At 43.5% G+C, this 20,772-nt stretch overlaps 1 long non-coding RNA gene, 1 other non-coding gene and 1 pseudogene across 2 annotated transcripts in view; 1 reads left to right on the forward strand and 2 right to left on the reverse strand.

Moving 5' to 3' along the window:
* The first annotated feature begins 4,332 nt into the window (after positions 1-4,332).
* On the forward strand, positions 4,333-14,715 carry Gm42068 (annotated as a pseudogene).
* 1700030N03Rik (RIKEN cDNA 1700030N03 gene) overlaps positions 11,448-20,772 on the reverse strand; it is a 43,905-nt gene continuing 34,580 nt past the window's right edge. Inside the window, exon 3 of the long non-coding RNA NR_045304.1 lies at positions 11,448-11,658. This is a non-coding gene — a long non-coding RNA (RIKEN cDNA 1700030N03 gene). The remainder of the gene's footprint in view (positions 11,659-20,772) is intronic.
* Positions 15,359-15,484, reverse strand: LOC115489054. The gene has a single exon (XR_003952953.1). It is a non-coding gene; the product is annotated as a small nucleolar RNA SNORA40 (small nucleolar RNA).

The raw sequence follows: 20,772 nt of genomic DNA on the forward strand, positions 1-20,772 counted from the left end.
GTAGAGAGCCGTGCCGCAAGCAATCGCGTGTGTGCAGTGAGCAATCACCATTATAAGATAGCGCTGGCTTCCACTGCGCCTAACTAGTAAACAAGCCTTATGCGCAAGTGCAAGAGTGAACTCACGCCTAGTCACTGCCCATCTCGCAGCGTAGTAATGGGGTGATGGGCGAGCAACGAATCAGGAGCTGTCACGCCACATCAGGTGCTGAAACGTCATGCTGCGGGCTATATAAGCAGCGACATTTTCCCGGTTCGGGGTCTTCCTTGTGAGAAGTAAGCAATAAAGCCTTTTGCCGCAGAAGATTCCGGTTGTCCTGAGTGTGTTCTTGCCAGTGGGGCAAAAGCTCGGGATAAGTCTTCACTTATTTAATTATGGCACATTTGACTTGTCTGTCTTACTTTTCTTCCATAAATAGATTCTAGGGCAGAAACAACTGTGACCCAGTCTCCAACATCCCTGTCCATGGCTACAGGAGAAAAAGTCACTATCAGATGCATAACCAGCACTGATATTGATGATGATATGAACGGGTGCCAGCAGAAGCCAGGGGACCCTTCTAATCTCCTTATTTCAGAAGGCAATACTCTTCGTCCTGGAGTCCCATCCCGGTTCTCCAGTAGTGGCTATGGCACAGATTTTCTTTTGACAATTGAAAACACGCTCTCAGAAGATGTTGCAGATTACTACTATTTGCAAAGTGATATCATGCCTCTCACAGTGCTATGTCCTCTTACAGAAACCTGCAGATGCTGTCAGTGCCACTACATCAGTTGCAACTGAAGCTGTTCAGTGTGTGACCTCATCAATTGTTGGTTTTTATTCCCTCCATGCATATGCACTCTCACTTCCTTTTTCAGTGTCTGGAGCATTCTCAGCCCCCTGTTTTTCCTGAACCCTTCCCTTAGGAGAGACAGTAACAGTTTGAATATAATTTTCCAGGGAAGGCAGTTAACCTGCTGCACTGCAGAGGTACTAAGTCCTGTCCATTGGTACACTCACTTTTACACTTGAGATCAAATCAAAGAATTTGATTTGTGCTGAATTTGGTTTAGGTCCATATAGAATTTGTGACTATTCTTTCTGATATTGTCTAATACTAGGAAATGAGCATTGTAATTCAGGAATTATTGATAGAAGAGATTTAACTTTCTGAGCTGTTGGTGGATCATGTGGTTACCAACTTGTGCTCTTAAGAAACCATAGAAAAATGATTGCTTATGGACTTGAAAATATATGATTTTATTACAGAAAAAAAAGGTTCCAGAGGGGGCTTGGCAAAGTGAAAGAGGAAGACCTAGATAAGAATCAGAAAGAAATGGACTCTCACAGATAGAATGGTGAAGGATTTTTGTCTCAATGGGTTGTAAGTATTTTGCAGGGGTGAATTGTGTCAGAATAGGAAGGAAGCAATTTTTGTTAAGTTGATGGAGAACAGTAGCTAATCACTTGGCATTAGGGAAGTATAAGGAGATGGTAGGGGATGGAGAATATTGATGAATCAGAAAGAGTTATGTTCAAAGGCCCATAAAGCGGTCAGTCATTCTATAAAGCTGTAGCATGAGAGCGATGTGGCTTCATAGTGACTGAGACGTATTGGCAGCCTTGGCTCCAGGGAACAATGGAATCTAATGAACAGATAGACTGAGTAGTTCCATGAATAAGTTAAACCAGTCACTTTTAAGAGGTGGTGCATTCTGTTTAAAAGGGGAATCCACCTTTCCTGTGCAGATTAGTGGGAGAGACAAAAGTAGAGTCCACAAAAGTATTATGGTCAGGTATAAAATGAGAAAAATAAAAGGTTTGTGTCTAGTGAATGAGTATTTCACTTTGAATGTTAGAGTTGGAGGGACACCACAACAGGGGTAACGAAAGAGTAACAGTGAATGAAGTCAAGGACTGTAGTATACTGAGATAAAAGAATTCTACTGAATTTTTTTCTTCCAGACACAGTCATTAAGGAAGATAATGAGTGGTTATACTGTTATATGTGCTATACTCAGATAAGCTTCAGAAGGAACACACAGATGGGGAACATGGAAGGAAGGGAACAGAACAAAACACAGGACTAGTTAAATGAAATGTATTTTGTCTGGGGTGAAAGTTATGAAGTCACCTTGCAGGTGGAGCTCCACTACAGTCTCCCAAATATCGGCTAGCTGATGCCTCGGGAATGAAAGGAGCTGCTGTTGGATGAGAACAAATAGGGGAGCTTACATGAACATTCGTGTTCAGGTATAGAGAGACATCTGTTTATTTTAATGAAGGTGTCTACAGTAAGTAAAATATCCAAAATACTTGGCAAAAAATATAAGTACAGGGTTGATTATGAGGAACAGTGATCAAGGCGAGGAACTTCTGTGGGAGGGAACCAACAGTCCATCCATAGGAAGAGGCATACCCATTAATGTTTCCTCTGATCACCGTGAACTTGAGCTCCACCTCAAAACCATTTGAATTTATTGGTGAGGAAGTTGCATTGTTCAAGGAGGGCCTAAATCCCATCCTTATCACTAAGGACATGTAGTCCTACTTAGTTTTAGAATACCACAGCAACCAGAGGAAAGGATGTTAAGTTGATCTGAATATTTTTAAAGTTTTTCTGAGAGATGGTAAGACTCAGAGGTTAACTGATGTAGAGAGAACTTCAAACTGGCTATTTCAGTTTTGAGTCCTGAAAAGCAATGCCCAGAGTGCTAAGAAGAGGGAATATTTGGAAGGCTCATTATTCCTATATTCAGAGATCACCCAAAATGCTTTTAGGAGTTTTGGGGCACAGATCTCTCTTAACTGCTTAGAGATGTCAAAAGGTAGATGAGGAAATGGGAGGCACTGAGGATCCATCTATAGGGCCATGATAGAACTTGACAAATAGCAAAGATCCAATATATAATCCATCTTTTTGGTGATAACATAAATTTTTTAGATAGTGATATTTGAATGAGGCATTATAAGTACAAATTGTGAAGAACATAAAGCGACAATGTTGATGAGGAGAAATACTTAAGAGTACCAGAGGTCTAAAGAAGGATTAAATGACTGCAACCCACAGTCTCTTACATTAGTCTCTGGTATAAGGGACAGGCACCTGTAAGCGTTGTAAAAGATGTTAATTAAAGTCAGCATCTTGGTTGACACATTAAAAGAGATATGGAGTTCTATTAAGTCCTTATCTAGAAAAATTTCAAGAACAGAATTTGGATATAATCTCCCAAACATGTGAGTTTAGTGACTGAGTATCTGGCTCCATACTTTATTCAGTAAACAGGATGTAAGGACACATTACATCTCTGTGAAATACACTTCCAGACACAGATGGTGTTCTATAGGTAAGACATACAGCTTTAACATTTGGGCTCAGCATCTAAGCAGATAAGCCTGCTTCTCAGATGTGTGTAGACACTGTAGAGGTAAGGTGGGCCAATGCAGGTGTTATGAGGAAGAGAATCATCAATGAGGAATAGTTGTCCAAACATCATTTATGTCCCTTTAATTGTTAAAGTATCATACCAATCCTTTTAATGTTTACATTTTAATGTTTACTGTTTTTATTTTAATTTTATTTAATTTTATGTTTACTGTTGGGTGTTTAAGATCAAGCAGGTAGCCAAAATTATTGCTTGTTTTTGTCCTGCTAAAATCAGTTACATTTACAGGAGTCACTTGGGCTTGGGAGGAATCTCTTACTCTTGGAGCCTGCCTTTATTCATTGCCTGTCTCTGTGAGATAAGTCAAAGGCCTTGCTGGGGCTGGATGGGGCTTCCCCTTGAAGCACTGAAGAATATTTTCCTCTATGTTGCCCTCCTCTTTGTAGAGTGGACTCTTGGTAGCCTCCAAGACAAGAGAGCAGGTGACTTCCCAAAGTTGCAGAACATTTTTAGAGAAGACCCACAGTCCTTGCAGACCTCACAGACCTTAAAGAGCAAGGGAGAAATTATGCTGTCTTTTAGTCCCTCTGACCACATTAGAATAGCTTCAAGTGTGGTTGTTAAACATGTAGAAGATCAGTTACACTAGTCTGGTTCTTTTAACTACTGCTGAATGTCAAATAGTCAGATACTTCTAAATAAATGTTGATTCACATACATTTTAGCCAGTTTTTGTAATTGTTTATCTTAGAACTTAGGAACGTTAATTTCATAACATGATCTCTAAGTCTTATCTTTACATTTATTAAATAATGTACTCAAAGATTCATACTTTGCAAATAGTGTCTAACATTTTTTATCTTTATTCTGATAACATCCTCCTATCCTAATCTTCTATAAATCCTTCTTTACTGAAACAATTTCCATATTTACATCCTCCTATATTTTTTTATTTCATGCTACCATGAAACGTAGTACCATTAACAAGTAAATTTATTATTTATTGTAAGAATGTTCTCCCTGTGCGAGGGGAGACTAAGCCATGTCTATCTCCTCTTCATATGATACCCATGACAAATTTCAAATTTACTGAAGTTCTCCCTGGTGTACTAATGAAGTCATTGTGCTTACAAATGATTGGTAAGGAATGTCTGGTGGGAGTGGGAGTGACCCTGAAGATTGCAGTCACACTAAGAACTCCTTTCTTGGTTTGCATGAGGACATCTTCAAATCTCACCAATATTTTTAAATTGGTTTATGATGACCAGTTCATCATCTCTTTTTGTGGAGGAATATTAACATTTAACATGTTCTGCTGTGGTCATTTTATGGCAGTATAGCCAGGTGCGAATTTATTCATATCTAATGAGAGGACAATTGTCCAATAGAAAAAACATGTATCCAGGAAGGGCAATCATCTCTTAGAGTCATTTCGTACCCTCAACAACAGAAACCAGAATTGTGATAATGATTAAAGAGATCACAATTTTACTGAATTGTAGATTATGTATGTTTTGTCTTTAAAAACATAGTTAAACACTTTAAATATAAAAACTCATGTCCATTATTCCAAGAGAAGATTTGGGACAATTAGCCATTATTAGATCTTGTAATGTGCTTTAAGGACTACTTGTTACTTTCCACATGTTTGATAAATATAAATGTGATCAAAATATATAGATTGCAATTGTGCTCTGAACAATGAGGCATGGAGAGAGGAAGAGTTGACTTTAAGCTTACCCTAATCCTGTTACTTTTTACAAATAAAATTATTAAATTACAGTATGACCAGAGCCACAAAAATCAGTTGCTAGAATACATACAGCTGAAAGCGTTTTGTTATTAACACACCATTAGCAACCATGCTACACCACCATGAGATGTCTCAGTAACCAACCCAAAATACAACTCACATTTCCATGAAGTTAAGAGATAGTTCACCCTGTATCCAAGTATGACTGACCTTGTGAGAACAAAGAATTAGGTTACTCCTCCTCATTCTTACCCAGTTACAGCCTTATGAATTTTTTTATAGCATCAGAATACAGACAGTCATGGATACCTTTCAATGCATTGATAGATACATCAATAGCAACAATAAGTCACAGAAGTGAAATCACTGCTGTTGTCCTCAGATGTAGTATGCTGGTTGGTGGTAGCTTAGAGTATGTTAAAAGAACCTTATACTTCTTAGTCACAAAGAGATTACTCAAACAGAGATGTTGGAAGAACAAATGGTGTTAAGGGTTGTAAAGTTTGCCCAAGAAAATTGTACTTAGATCTTGGACCTGTGATTCCTACTTCTCCATAACCACTGAAGTTTTTATAAGGAAATCAGCCTAGCAGAACGCTGAGTGGAAGACACAATTCTTTTTAGGAACGTTTCTATGTATAGTACTTGCTGCTACAGTCTAATTAATTGTATTTTACATAAGTGCATGGAACATAGCTCTTAGTATGGCTCTGTTTAAAATGGGGGATTGAAGGATGAATCTGCTCTTATAGATGATACATTTTTTCCCCAGGGAAACACATAGAGTGGCTCACAACTTTCCTATTCTTGATTTCTCTGGAAACTGCCTACACATATTGCACATATGAGAAGCGGGTGTCAGGGAATAAAAGGGTGAGAGAGAACCTGTGTCCCACCAAAGTTTCGGTGCTCTGGACAGGCAGACATGGAGGACTGCCCTGTGCTCTCCACGCAGCCCCAGGTGGGTGTCTTGCTGTGGGAAGCCATTGAACCCAGGTCCTCAGTCCTCAGGGAGAGGTGGACAGGGATCAGTCTGAGGTCACTGTGCCTCACGGAGGTCAGAGATAACAGGTCCTCAGTCTCGGACATCCCAGACTGCTGGATGCTGTGGAATAGCTGAGAACAAAAATGGGGGCCCTGGAGGCAGCCTGGTCAACCCTAGGGCATAAAAGAGGAGAGGGCAGGGGGAGAGGGGGTGCTGGGTGATTCCCATGCGGGAGAGAATCTTTGGTCAGGTCCATGGCTAGAGTGCAGGAAGGCCTACCAGCAGGAGGTTAGACATGGCTCTTTAGGGAAAAATCCTATTCCATTGTTCAAGCATGGCAGGCCTTGATGCACAGAGACAGTCTATGGTTTTAGAGCTTTATTGTAAAAAAGGCAGTGAGAAAGAGAGAAGGTAGAAAGAGGGAGACCAGCCATGGTATGTGGAGGGGGGGGAAGGGAGGGAGAGAAGGAGAGCTAGAGATGAGAGTAAGAAAGGTGAGAGCATAAGAAAGAGGAGGGACCAAGCAGCTGGCCTTTTATAGTGGGCTGGGCTATCTTGAAGTTGCAGGGTAGCTGTGGGGAGGAGCATACCTGGCTATTGTCAGGTAACTGTGAGGGTGAAGTCTAGCTAGAATTTCAGGAACTTGGGGCTTGGTCTGGTCTGTGTGACTGGTAGTCACAGAATTATGGAGATGGGGGCTCTGTGGTATCAGGCACCTGTCTCTGGGAACATGGCTCACTGTTCTATTCCTTGTAGAGTTTTCTATTGGGTTTATGAAGCAAGCCTCACTTATTCAAAACAGGCTGCCATTCAAGGTCCCACACAGTCACAAACAATATATATACATACATACACATATACATATGATGTTTTTGTTAAAATCTTTTTAGAAACTGTGTACATATGTGCAGAAATTTGTGTTTTTACAAATAATTTTTCAAAAGTTACATGGTTAGTTGATGGTAGGGGTGGGATTTGAATGCATGTATGTGCTTGGTTTCCTATAGGTACTTTGCTTAGGTGTACAGTTATCAAGTAGGTGGCTCAAGCCTATTGAATGCTAGAAAAGACAATATCAGATTTAGAATAAAGTAAAAACAATCTGCTTTGTTTTCCATCTACCATATGCTGAATCCCTCTTGAGGTCAGTCTGTAAATCATAAATCTCTTGTTTCTTCACAAACTGGAAATGAAGCTAGGACAAATCTGGGGAAATAGCACACCTTATGTTTTTCTACCATGGCTACTTTCCTTCATTTAAATCTCTGACTCATTGCTTCTGAAAGAACCTAGTGGGGAAACCCCCACTCAATTCCCATTCGACGTGCACCCAAGAATCACAAACAGACGACCATCTTGATGTAAAAGCATGAGGTAGTTTAATGATGGAGCTCCGGGCCGACATGTATCTCCCACAGGAGACAGAGGTGTCGACCACATGGTGGAGCCATAATGGCGGAGCTCCGGTTCAAAACGAATCTCACACAGGAGACAGTGGTTTCGACCCCGAGGCTTGGAAGCTAGGGACTTTTATAGAAAAGGGGTGGGGCTGGGGAGAAATTGGCACGGTTTCACATGATTGGTCCATTTAAACATCAACAGACTGTCAGAAGGGCAGAAAATAGGGAGGCACCAGGCCAGTCAGGACATGTAACAACGGGCCTGCCCAGGCATGTCCTGGCCTGTTCTGCTAAGTTCTCAGCCCTAGGTTTCAAAGCTCACAAACAACTCTTTGGGCTATTTGACATACATTACATGAATCACAGGTCTCAAGTTTTATTTCCTTTCATTCCCCTCTTCTTCTACTAAGTAATTCTAATCTTAGAATTTCAGAAGTATGAGGAGAATAGAAATCATACTCTTTTTTCTACAAGAACAAAAACAGAATAGGAAGCGATAGTAAACAGAACTAGGCAGGGACCCTTCTAGTAAGGCTTGAGGGTCTGGGCATGATGTACGTGTACATAGATCATATCTCTGGCTGGAACTGGGGAGATGTCTTTTGGGGTACCCGGCTCATTCGCTGTAGCCAATTGTGACCAGCCTTCTTTCTGTACCACCTGCAAGCCTTTTAACTTAGCATATAGATTTTTATTACAAAAACATGTAGGTTTAAACACATCATTTAAGACAGTTATGGGCATGGGGAAGGAGCACCAAGTCTGCACCAGTCTCTTTTAGAATTCTATTAATGTTTTCTACCTGTCCTGAGCTTTTGAGCCTGTATGCACAATGTAACTTCTAACCAATCTCTAATACCTTGCCCAGTCCCTGATTTACCTGGGCAACAAAGGCAGGTCCATTACCTTAGGAAGATTTCTTTTAGGATCTTCTTGGCTATCACATTTGCCATCTCAGTCCTTCAACTGCAAGGCTACTGCCATCCGTGTACCAGCTCGAACTCTCAGGCCAAGGCTGATCTGCTCCTTTAGATCATTTCAAGTACCAGTTTCTTCTGCCAGAATGTCAGCGCAGTGATGAGTAGGTGAAGTCTTGGGCAGTAGGGTAGCGAGATTGAGGACAGCAGGTGGAGCGAAGGTCACTCGTTCAGTCAAGAAAAAGCTCTGATAATGTGTCACAGGAGCACTGGTCATCATCCATCAGTCAGGGGGCTTTCAGATAATGCTTTCAAGAGTATGGGGTGCCACTACAGTTATTTGCTGTCCCAGAGTGAGCTTATTAGCATCCTTGACAAGCAGAGCTATGGCAGCAATAGCTTTCAGGCAAGAAACCCACCCGCTGGCAACAGGGTCTAACTCCTTGGGTAGGTAAGCCACTGGCCTTTTTCAAAGTCCAAAAGTCTGAGTAAGGACTCCTTTGGTGACCCCTGATCTCTCTTCCACATAAAGAGTGAAAGGCTTGGTTAGGTCAGGCAAAGGCTGGTCATCAGTAGGGCCTTTTTCATTTCTCTAAAGGCTTTCTGGTGATCTGGGGTCCACACAAACACTTCCCCTTCCTTGGTTAGGGAGTACAACAGGCAGCTAAAGTCACCAACCCAGGTATCCAGAGCCTGCAGAAACCAACGGTGCCCAACAATTTTCTTACTTGCCTTGGTGTAGTTGGGGTGGGGATCTGAGTTACAGTCTTTTTTCTGGCTTTCTTTAGCCACTGCTTCCCATCTCGAAGGGTGTATCCCAAATAAGTAACTTCAATCTGACACAGCTGAGCCTTTTTAGCTGAGGCTCTGTCTTCTGTTGCCCAGATTTCCTGTCTAGATCTTGTCTTTTGTTTCTCTCCTACCACTGTGGCAAAGTTTCTAGTCAAATTTCTTTCTTGTCTATTATCCCTGCTGTTTTCTCTTTTCTCTCTCTCTCTCTCTCTCTCTCTCTCTCTCTCTCGTAATACGCCTTCTCTACCTCTTACTTACTGGTTCTACTCTAAATGTTTCTCATTCGGGGTATCTCTCTCATCTTGGACCTCTCTAATCTCTTTCATCTCTATTTTCACTATCATCTATCTCTCCTGAGTCTGCTGAAGCTTTGCTCTTCCTTACAGTCTAAGCTCACCTTTTTCTAGACCTCTATATACATTTGTCAGAGCCTGGTGATTAGACTCATAGGTGCTCCTTACCTGCGACAGAAGTTTTTAAGTGGGCAGATGTCTCCCTCACTGGTTAGCAGCTTAGGGCTGGACTGCCCTAGGAGAGAAAACACGTGGGGCAGGGAAAGGAAGGCAGCTCTCACAGCTGGCTGCACCAGGCCCAATCGGGAGGGGGGGAAGGCGACAGAGGTGGCGACTCTAGTCAGCCCCTCCCAAGCAGGCATCGCGGCTGCTCTAGGAAGCCAGGTAGGGTCAGCATGGTGCCCTGTGGGCCTCGCCTCTCTTTCTTTTCTTGCCTGTCCCATAGGTGGTGAAATGCGTGGTGGGGGGGGGCGGGCATCCTGAGGAAACTTCCACATCGGTGTTCCCCCCCTGTGCCATGGTTTTCCACGTGGCGCCTTGCCTCGGCCAGCGTGCACCACTGCCGCTGAAGCTGAAGCCGGAAGTTCTCAGTCCGGCCCTGCAGCTGCGTGCGGCCAGGGACACACGCTGAGTTGTTTTTCTTAACTATCACTGACAAATTCTGTCCTAACGTCAGTCCAAGCCCACAGTCAGCACCACACATACAGTCTGTCCCATGACGAAAACCACAAACAAAAACAAGACAGCAACAGAGAATAAAAGACACCAGTATCTAAGCACACTCGTTCCTCACTCTGCCAGACGTAAAACCAAGGCACAAGGTGGGACTTGAACCCACAATCTCAGAACCCTAAAACCAAGGCACGAGGTGGGACTCGAACTCACGATCTCGGAACCCTAAAACCAAGGCACAAGGTGGGACTCAAACCCACGATCTTGTAACCCTAAAACCAAGGCACGAGGTGGGACTCAAACCCACGATCTCGGAACCCTAAAACCAAGGCACAAAGTGGGACTTGAACCCACAATCTCAGAACCATAAAACCAAGACACTGAGGTGGAACTCGAACCCACAATCTCACAACTGAAAAACCTAGACACATATCGACAATCTCAGAACAGAAAAACCAAGACACAAATATACAAACCAAGACACAAATTCAGCCATGCCACACTAGACAACAGACAACGTGTAAGACACACACAAAAAAGTACCTCCAGGGGGTCTTTCGGGGTTCCTGGGTGTCACGCAGATCTCGCTGGGGCCTACAAATGAAAGAACCTAGTGGGGAAACCCCCACTCAATTCCCATTCGACGTGCACCCAAGAATCACAAACAGACGACCATCTTGATGTAAAAGCATGAGGTAGTTTAATGATGGAGCTCCGGGCCGACATGTATCTCCCACAGGAGACAGAGGTGTCGACCACATGGTGGAGCCATAATGGCGGAGCTCCGGTTCAAAACGAATCTCACACAGGAGACAGTGGTTTCGACCCCGAGGCTTGGAAGCTAGGGACTTTTATAGAAAAGGGGTGGGGCTGGGGGAGAAATTGGCACGGTTTCACATGATTGGTCCATTTAAACATCAACAGACTGTCAGAAGGGCAGAAAATAGGGAGGCACCAGGCCAGTCAGGACATGTAACAACGGGCCTGCCCAGGCATGTCCTGGCCTGTTCTGCTAAGTTCTCAGCCCTAGGTTTCAAAGCTCACAAACAACTCTTTGGGCTATTTGACATACATTACATGAATCTCAGGTCTCAAGTTTTATTTCCTTTCACTTCCACATATTAGGAGACCCTATAAGCCTAACATGTCTTAAATGAAACAAAATAAGGCAAGAAATGGAGGACAAGGTGAATAGGGAAATGATCATTTTGGGTGAAAATGGTTGTGTATGGATTATGAATAAATATGATCAAAAGACACCTTTTGTAATTCTCAAAGAATTAATAATAAAAAGAAAAAAGTAGAAAACATTGGTCTCCTCCGGGGTATTAATATTTAGATTCTTGCCTATCCAGATAGCAAAAATGTAGCAGAAGTATTTAATTCAAGAGTTATCTACCATTCAGGTTGATGTGTGTCCCAGGCTTGTGGATGAAATCCTCTTCCGCAGGTGATATTGCTTTTGGAGTCTGTGGGTTCTGAAGGAAGATGACTGAGTTAGACTGTATGACCCTGAGTGCATAGACCTGAAGGATTATTGTGTCCTCATTCTCTGGTTCACTCACTCTGTTGCCTCCTGTCTGCCATAGGGTCAGGAGCTTTGTACAACTACAGAGTCTTTGCCACTTGATGCTTATGTTGGAGAAATGGAGAATGCAACCATTTTGGGGTAAAAAAAAAAAAAAAAAAAAAAAAAAAAGGTCTCCTCCAAAATTGTAATGTCTCTGAGGCTAGATAGTATGTGACATCTTTGAAATCCCTGTAGGTAGTTTCTGAAGGCAATGGGTAAATTTAATGCAAACTGTAACCTCCCCCCAGCCTGAAGCAGGCTAGCCAGACCTTGACCTTGCTGCCACTAAGGAGATTACCTAAGGTGAAGCCTTCCTCCCTAGATAACTCTATTGTTCAGCCACTTCCACTGTTCCCCTTCAAGATACTGCTACCTGTTGGAAGGCCACTGAGCTATTCCGGAGACTACACCCTATCCTGCAGCTGGTTCCAGGCTCCAAGGATGAATTGGCGGGAATGCCCCCACCCCTTTTTTAAGTGCATTTGCCATTAAATATTTGAGCTTTGATCAGGAATCTTGACATAGCTCCATTTTTCTCTAGACCACCTAGTTTCCCCTCTCTTTTCAGCCCTGCTTGCCTCCCAGGTGTACCCGTTTCTTGTGAGCTGCAGGCCGGCTCGCAACAGCAAACATATTTTCAAGATAAATTACCTTTGAATTCAGAGGGTAGTTATTTTGCTCTCATTTTTAAACTTTTCTGGTAATCATATTTTTTGTTTGGAAGGGAAGTTTTACTGTTATTTCTTGTTAGAACTTTGGCAATATCCAATTTTCTCTTCATTGGTAGTTTTTATAAATAAAGATTATTTATTTATGTATTTATTTAATGCATATAGTGACACTGTTGCTGTCTTCAGACACACTAGAAGAGTGGACTGGATTCTATTAAAGATGGTTGTGAGCCACCATGTGGTTGCTGGGAGTTGAGCTCAGGACATCTGGAAGAGCAGTCAGTGCTTTTAATCATTGAGCCATCTCTACAGACCTCCATCATTAGATTTTTAGGAAAGAAATAACTCCGATCTCCCTTTTGGTCAGAAACTCCACCTGCCCCTGTGGCAGCTCAGTGTGCTTGGTCTCCCACCTGACAGCCCTGCCTGTCTCCAAGGAGAACTGCTCTAACCAGGAACACGGGAGCCTGACCTATCTAGGGACACTAGAAGCCTGCTCTAACCTGGGACACAGGAGGCCTACCCTAACCAGAGACAGCACTACTTGCCTCCCAGGAGACCTGCTCCAAGTAAAGAATCCCAGGAGAGTTAATACTATGAAAGAAAATGAAACTTGAGACCTTTGATTCATGTAATTTATGTCAAATAGCCCAAAGAGTTGTTTGTGAACTTTGAAAACTGGGGCTGAGAACATAGCAGAACAGGCCAGGACATGCCCGGGCAGGCCCATCATTAAGACATTCCTGAGGCTGCTTGGCCATAAAGATAAAGAGAATGACATGTCCTGACTGGCCCAGCACCTCCCTATCTCCTGCCCTTCTGACCTAAGTTAAATGTTCTCTGCATGTACAGTCTGCTGATGTTTAAGTGGACCAATCATGTGAAACCATGCCAATTCCTCCCTGCTGATGTTTAAATGAACCAATCACTTGAAACTGAGCCAATTCCTCCCCCAGCCCCAGCCCCTTTTCTATAAAAACCCCTAGCTTCCAAGCCTCGTGGTCGAATCCACTGTCTCCTGCGTGAGACCCAGAGCTCCGCCATTAAACTACCTTATGTTTTTACATCAAGACAGTCTGTTTGTTCGTGATTCTTGGATGCACGTCAAATCGGGAGTTGAGTGGGGGTTTCCCCACTAGGTTCTTTCAACTACATATAACCAGATGGAGAAAGACAAGTTGAAGAACATAAACAAGAGAAGCCAATGCACTGCTCCAGTTCAAGATTCCCAGGACAGTTAACACCACATATAATCAGGTGGTGAACGGCAAGTTGAAGAACATAAACAAAAGAAGTCAATGTAATTTAGGCACCATCAGAGTCCAGTTCTTCTACCACAGCAAGCCCTGGATACCTTAACATATGTGAAGAGCATAATTCTGATGTAAAATTCCATCTCTCAAAGATGATGGAAGCCTTTAAAGAGGATAAAAATAACTCCCTTAAAGAAATACAGGAAAAGACAATCAAATTGGTGAAGGAATTGAAGAAAAATGCCCAAGTTATAAATATGGAAATAGAAACAATAATGAAATCACAAATAGAGGAAACATGGAGATGGAAAACCTAGGAAGGAGATCAGGAGCTACAGATGCAAGCATCATGAACAGACAAAAACGAGATGGAAAAGAGAATCTCAGGCATAAAAAATATCAACACATCAGAAAATAAAAAGTGTAAAGATTTGCTAACCCCAAACATTTAGGAAATTTGGGACACAAGAAAAGATCAAATCTAAAAATAATAGAAATAGAAAAGGCTATGCTGGGGAGGCGGCTCAGAGCTTGTATCACCTTCACCTGCTCTGGGCACCCACTGACCCCGGGTTTCCGCCTGGAGAGCAGTCAGATATGAACAGATGGGTGGATTATTTAGTCATGGAGGAAGAGATCAACCTGATGAGAGGACCCTCAGGGCTGTGCTTCAACAATGTCGGTGGGACAGATCAACAGTATGTGTCCAAGGACAGTGGCATCTATGTCAGCCGCATCAAAGAGGATGGGGCTGTGGCCCAGGATGGGCGGCTCCAGGAAGGTGACTAGATCCTCTCAGTAAATGACAAAGATCTGAAGAACCTGCTGCACCAAGATGCTGTACACCTCTTCCGAAATGCAGGATGTACTGTGTCCCTGAGAGTGCAGCATAGGTTACCAGTGCAGAACGGACCTATAGTACATCGAGGTGAAGGAGAGCCAAGTGGAGTTCCTGTAGCTATGGTGCTGCTACCAGTGTTTGCCCTTTGGGATACTGAAAACAGCTTTGAAATGCTTGCTGTCTTCCAGTGTGTCCAATGAACTATCTCTCTCTCACTCACCATCTCTGACATCCTCCCATATTCTTTCTCCTCCACATAGCCAATACATGATTTAAAGTGACTGCTTATCACCCAAAACCCTGCTATTCAAAATCCCCAATTCTAATAGAAGACTACAGGGGTTATTTGAAGAAAAACTGTGGTGGTGGTGGGGGAATCCTTGCTTAGAATGAATGAGAAGTTACATATTTTACTAGAACTGCCAATAAAAACTCAGCTATCATCCAAAGAGGAAAAGCTCAGCCTTCCTGTCTCCATGGACAATACCTTTCTCTTAGCTGGCATGCTTTGAAAGCTAGCTGTGCTATGTGAAAGGAGGAGCTGATTTTTTTTAATGATTTTTCTTAGGAAGTATTTGTGGTCTTTAATTTGTAACTATATACCTAGATGCCTATATTGAACATAGGCGAATGAAGCTCTTTCTCTCTTTCTTTCTTTCTTTCTTTCTTTCTTTCTTTCTTTTCTTTCTTTTTAACTTAAAAATGTAAATACATGTATACAGTAATACACACACACATACACACACACAGTAGCATAAAATTGATGCCTTATGGAGAATTAAAGAAATAAGAAAGCTACTGGTTCTTGGGTTTCTAATAGACAATTTTTGGGGACTAGGGGATCATATTCCCTCATATATAATTAAGACTCATATTGAAAAATGAGTTCTGGATTGTGAAGAGAACTTACTTTTTCCACTTGTCTGTAAGTCTTTTCCACAAGTTAAAAATATACACTGTGCTAAGGGATGATCATAACTGAAACATTTCAAGAACTATTAGCAGAGCATGTATATTGAGGATGGGGAAGTTAGCTTTAAAAGAGAATGCTCAGTCAGTGACATTAGGAAAATAATGACTGAAGCAATTAGTTAAAAATTGTAGAGCAACTAGTGTTACTCAGTAGCTACAGTGCTGTGGGAAATTGTAGTAAGGCAGCTCTACTCAAGTCAATTTGTTCAAAAGGCTTTGGGTGTACAGATGAGTCCCACAGTCTCTGAACTGCCTTAGTTGCTATTTTACAGTACTGTTAAAGGATCCATTGGTATGGAATGGGAAGCAGCAGGGCCAAATCAACCATCAAGACATCTGAAAAAGATCATGTATCAAGGTGGCACTTGAGCCTTCAAAGCTGATTAACAATTTTCAGTTTCTAGTGTCAGACAAAAAGCCTGAGGGAAGGAACTGCCCTCCTGGCAGGATGGACCTGAAATCAGCCTGCTTCTGACTGAGTTAAATTGAGAAGGTATGGGTTTTCTTTTTGAGAAAAAAAAAAGTATTTTTTGAAAAAGGTATTTTCCCCCAAAGCTATAAACACTAGTTTCGGTTTTAATAAGGTTAATAGACCATTTTTCAGAAAAGGAGAAGAAATAAGTTTCATTTGTAGAGGGTGCAAGGAAATTTGGTGAGCTGTGAGAGACTAAACCATGGGAAACTAGGTCCCGCAGTTACTCTCACCCTAAAGATCTGGCTGACCCTTTGAAGAGAATTATGTCACCCTCTCCTTCATTGCCTCCACCTGGCACTTGAGACTGCCAGCTTCACTCCCTCCTTCACTTGGCGCCTAGAACTGCTTAGATAAAGCCAGCTTCACCTCCTCCTCCATGTCTCCGTTTGGTGCCTGGGACTGTTTATGGCACTCCAAGATAGCTACAAAATGTTTGATGGCTTCCTGGGACTGTGAGGTCAGGGCTGGCACTCCAAGATAAACTGCAAAATGTTTGAAGGCCACCCGGGACAGTTTTAAGTTGCAAGAAGCCTGTAATCAGCATCTGCCCCAGATGTTCATCCCTTTCACTGTGTTTTATTATACCCCCTCGACCCCTCCCCAATTTTCTCTCACTGTGTGCTTATAACCTGGCTCTTTGCCTTCATTAAACAGACCTTGACAACTCTTTGCTTGGTCTTGCTTCCCTTTCTCCACTCATTTCTCTTTCAGGCCCTGGTCCTTCTCGACCCACGGAACAACTAAGTCCTGCTGGACGGGACAAATGGTGCCTAAAGTGAGGCTTGAGAATTGGACCTTCAACGGCGGAGACCCCGGAGACTAGCTCCAAGAGAAGTTCGTCATGACTAGAAGAATAAGCTGTTTTGAGGAGTGCTCCTACCGCTCATAGGAGAAACCATTGATGGGGCAGAGATACATCGTAAAAAGTGGTGAAGGGTAGGTCGAGAATGATATATTGGCCAGGCAGGGCCCCGATGCTGTCCCTGCAAATGCTTTCACCTACGGGGTACTTATTCATGATGTAGTAGAAAGTGCAGTTGATGATCCTCAGAAGCTTTTGTCGGTTGCGGAATACTGTCTCCGCCCCTTGTCTCGGGAGGCTTCAGTGAGCTACCACCACCACCAAGAAACCTACTTCAATAACTACGGACAGGCCTGAAGCCCCGCAGGCTTCTCTTTACCCCCCTCTCTCAGTGGATCCGTCTCCTACAGACAGGCCACTAATCAATCCAGTCTTTAAAAAACCCTTGGCTGAGGGTCCTCTAGGTCCTAGGGATGCAGACATTTTGGAGGAAGAGGTGGTTCGTCCTCATAAACCGGACTGTCAGCCGAGTGCTTCAGCACCACCACAGGGTTCACTCCCTACCTTTCATCAATCTGTGCACCCACCCCCTGGCCTCCGACATTGCCTGTCCCCACTCTCATAGACGCCAAGGATAAACTTGTGTCTCAATTCGCGGGGTTACAAGAAGTTTTACAACTCCAGAAACAGTACACCCACCTTTCTATAGAACTCACTGCACTGCATTTCCTTAAGGAAATGATCCTCCCCCAGCCGCAGCCTCATGCGGTGCAAAAAAGAAAGCTCAGGCGTAAAATCTAAAATGCTGGCTTACCCTGTAATTACCTGCTCCACGGGAGCCGCCAGCTATGACCCTCCAACTTCCACTGCAGAGAACTCCTCCCGGATCGCCCAAGCTGAATCTGCCTCCACAGAAGTTGTACCCGCAGGTAGGATAGCGGTGCCTACTGATGGTGACCTTTCCACCCAGTGGGGAAGAGAGTGATGTAGGAAGCGAGCGCCTGCTCCCACCCAGCAGACAAAGTTCCATTGGCTGCACTTTAAAGACCTGAGGGAGCTTAATACTGCGGTGCAGTCCTATGGGGCAAATGCTCCTTATACTCTTCCTGTGCTAGACTTGATCCCAGGAGGCGGGCATCTGCTTCCTGGTGAATGGCTTAAAGTGGTTCAATCTGTTCTGACCTGCAGGCAATTCTTGTCTTGGAAAACGGACTTCCTTGATTGGTGCCAGTCTATTGCAGCAACTAACCAGAGGTCTCCTCGCAGCTTGGACCTTTGAGAAGCTTAACGGTCAAGGCAAATATGCAGCAGAGGTGCGAGAGAGACACTTCCCTGTTGGCCTCCTGGCTCAAACTGCCAACGCAGCACTCAGCCCAGGAAAGGCTCGGTTATTACGCCCATAACTAAAATTATTCAAGGGGCCCAAGGGGACTAGAGTGAATTTGTGAGTTGTTTGCTTGAGGCTGCAGAGCAGACTCTAGGGCATAAGGATGCAGACAATAAGCTTATTAAACAATTGGCTTATGAGAATGCTAATCCGGCCTGTAAGGCTGTTTTGCGTGGTAAATTCAGAGACAGAGACCTTAATGAGATGACTCGTCTCTGCTGTGATGTGGATACCTTTACTCATAAGATGTCTCAAACAGTTGATGGGCCTTGTGATGGGCGCAGCACTTCAACCTGTAATGGCTCTTCAGCAGACAGACCCACAGAAAAGCTGTTTTAAATGTGGCCAACCTGGGCATTTTGCCCGCCAGTGTCCCTTGTCATCTTCTCTCGCTAATGTTCCTCAGCCTTCAGGGGGGTCTGCCGCCGCCCACCTTGCACCACCCAACACCCCTTGTCCACGGTGCCGAAAGGGCAAACACTGGGCTAGTGGCTGTATATCTAAAGCAGACATTTCTGGAAATCTTCTGCCTCCTCTTCAGGGAAACGGGTGGCAGGGCCAGCCCCGGGTCCCCCAACCCATCTCATTTCTTCCAGCCTCGGGGAACAGCCAGAAGCCAAACCAGCCCCTAGTCTCTACAGAGCCACACCAGGGAGTGCAGGACTGGACTTGTGTGCCCCCACTGACTCAATATTAGCACCCGAGGATGGCGTCCAGATCCTGTCCACTGGGGTCTTTTGGCTTCCTCCACCTAATACTTATTTTTTGATTCTGGGGCGTGCCTCCACTACCTTAAAGGGACTTACCGTCCACCCCTCTCTAGTAGACAATGATTATACCGGAGAAATTAAGATTTTGGTTAGTGACTGTAGTGGCTATTCCTGGTTGTCAACTTGACAATATTTGGAATGAACTACAATCCGGAATTGGAAGGCTCACCAGTGACCCTTATCTGGAGGCTTGGAGATCCTTATCTGGATCTTGGTTTGAAGATCTTGAGCCATAGTGGCTATGGATTCCAGAAGATTGAATCTCCGAGTTAAGGAACACACCTTTAATCTGGGCTATGCCTTTCATCTGGGATTAAAGGTGTGGTGGAACACACCTTTAATCTGGGCTACACCTTTTGCTGGAGACAATATAAGGACATTGGAAGAAGGGAGTCTAGCTCTTGCTCTTGCTCCTTCGCCTGCTTGCTGCGTGAGACTGAGTAACTGCTAGATCCTTGGACTTCCATTCACAGCTGCGACTGAACCATTGTTGGGAATTGGGCTGCCGACTGTAAGTCATCAATAAATTCCTTTACTATTTAGAAATTATCCTTAAGTTCTGTGACTCTAGAGAACCCTGACTAATACAGAAGTTGGTACCAGGAGTGGTTCTAGAGTAACAGAAGTACAAGGATGAATCTTTTAAAATACTGGAATTGGCTTGTTGATCCACCAGCACTTTCAAATATTGAAACCTCTCCAGATTCTCTCCCTCCTGGGAGCTCAGAGAATTTTGAAGACCCATGGTTGAAACTATATTCCGAACTTAAAGAAGCTAATGCCCTTGATTTTCTTAATGAATTAGGTGATTCAGTGCACAAAGCTTTCTACAAGATGGGGAAAAAATCGAAAAATGATTTTACTGGCTGGCTGCTCTTAGTATCTGTGGAAAAAATGATGAATGAAAGGAAGGAGTTGTGTGATAAAATCGAAAGGCTCCAGACACAAGTAAACGATCTAAAAGTTGCTAAGTGTGTCCTTGAGGAGAATCTTCTCTCTTGTAGCAATAGAGCTCAAGTTGCAGAAAATCAAACAGAAACTCTCATTGTAAGGTTGGCTGAACTACAGAGAAAATTCAAGTCTCAGCCTCAGAGTGTGTCGACAGTTAAAGTAAGGGCTCTAATTGGCAAAGAATGGGATCCTACAACATGGGACGGGGATGTGTGGGAAGACCATGTTGAAGCTGAGAATTTTGAATCCTCAGATTCTCAAGGGTTTGCCCCACCTGAGGAAGTAGTACCCTCAGCCCCACCTCTTGAAATAATGCCTTCCCCACATGAGGAAATTAATTTTGCAGAGTCTGCTCACGGCCCACCAATAGTTTCTTCTAGACCTGTAACCAGACTCAAAGCAAAACAGGCTCCTAGAGGGGAGGTAGAAAGTATAGTCCATGAGGAAATTCGCTACACTACTAAGGAGCTTAATGAGTTTGCTAATTCATTCAAGCAGAAACCTGGTGAATATGTGTGGGAATGGATTTTAAGGGTGTGGGATAAGGGTGGAAGGAACATAAAACTAGAGCAGGCTGAGTTTATTGACATGGGTCCTCTGAGTAGAGATTCTAGGTTTAATACGGAAGCTCGCATAGTTAAAAAAGGTGTCAAAAGTTTGTTTGAATGGTTGGCTGAGGTGTTTATCAAAAGATGGCCTACTGGAAATGACTTGGAGATGCCTGATATTCCGTGGCTTAGTGTTGATGAAGGGATTTTAAGACTTAGGGAAATTGCAATGCTAGAGTGGATATATTGTGTAAAGCATAATTGTCCACAATGGGAAGGTCCAGAAGATATGCCTTTCACCAGCTCTATAAGACGCAAATTGGTGAGAGGGGCACCAGCACATTTGAAGGGT

This window comes from Mus musculus, chromosome 19 (genome assembly GCF_000001635.26).
Source record: "Mus musculus strain C57BL/6J chromosome 19, GRCm38.p6 C57BL/6J".
NCBI lineage: Eukaryota > Metazoa > Chordata > Mammalia > Rodentia > Muridae > Mus > Mus musculus.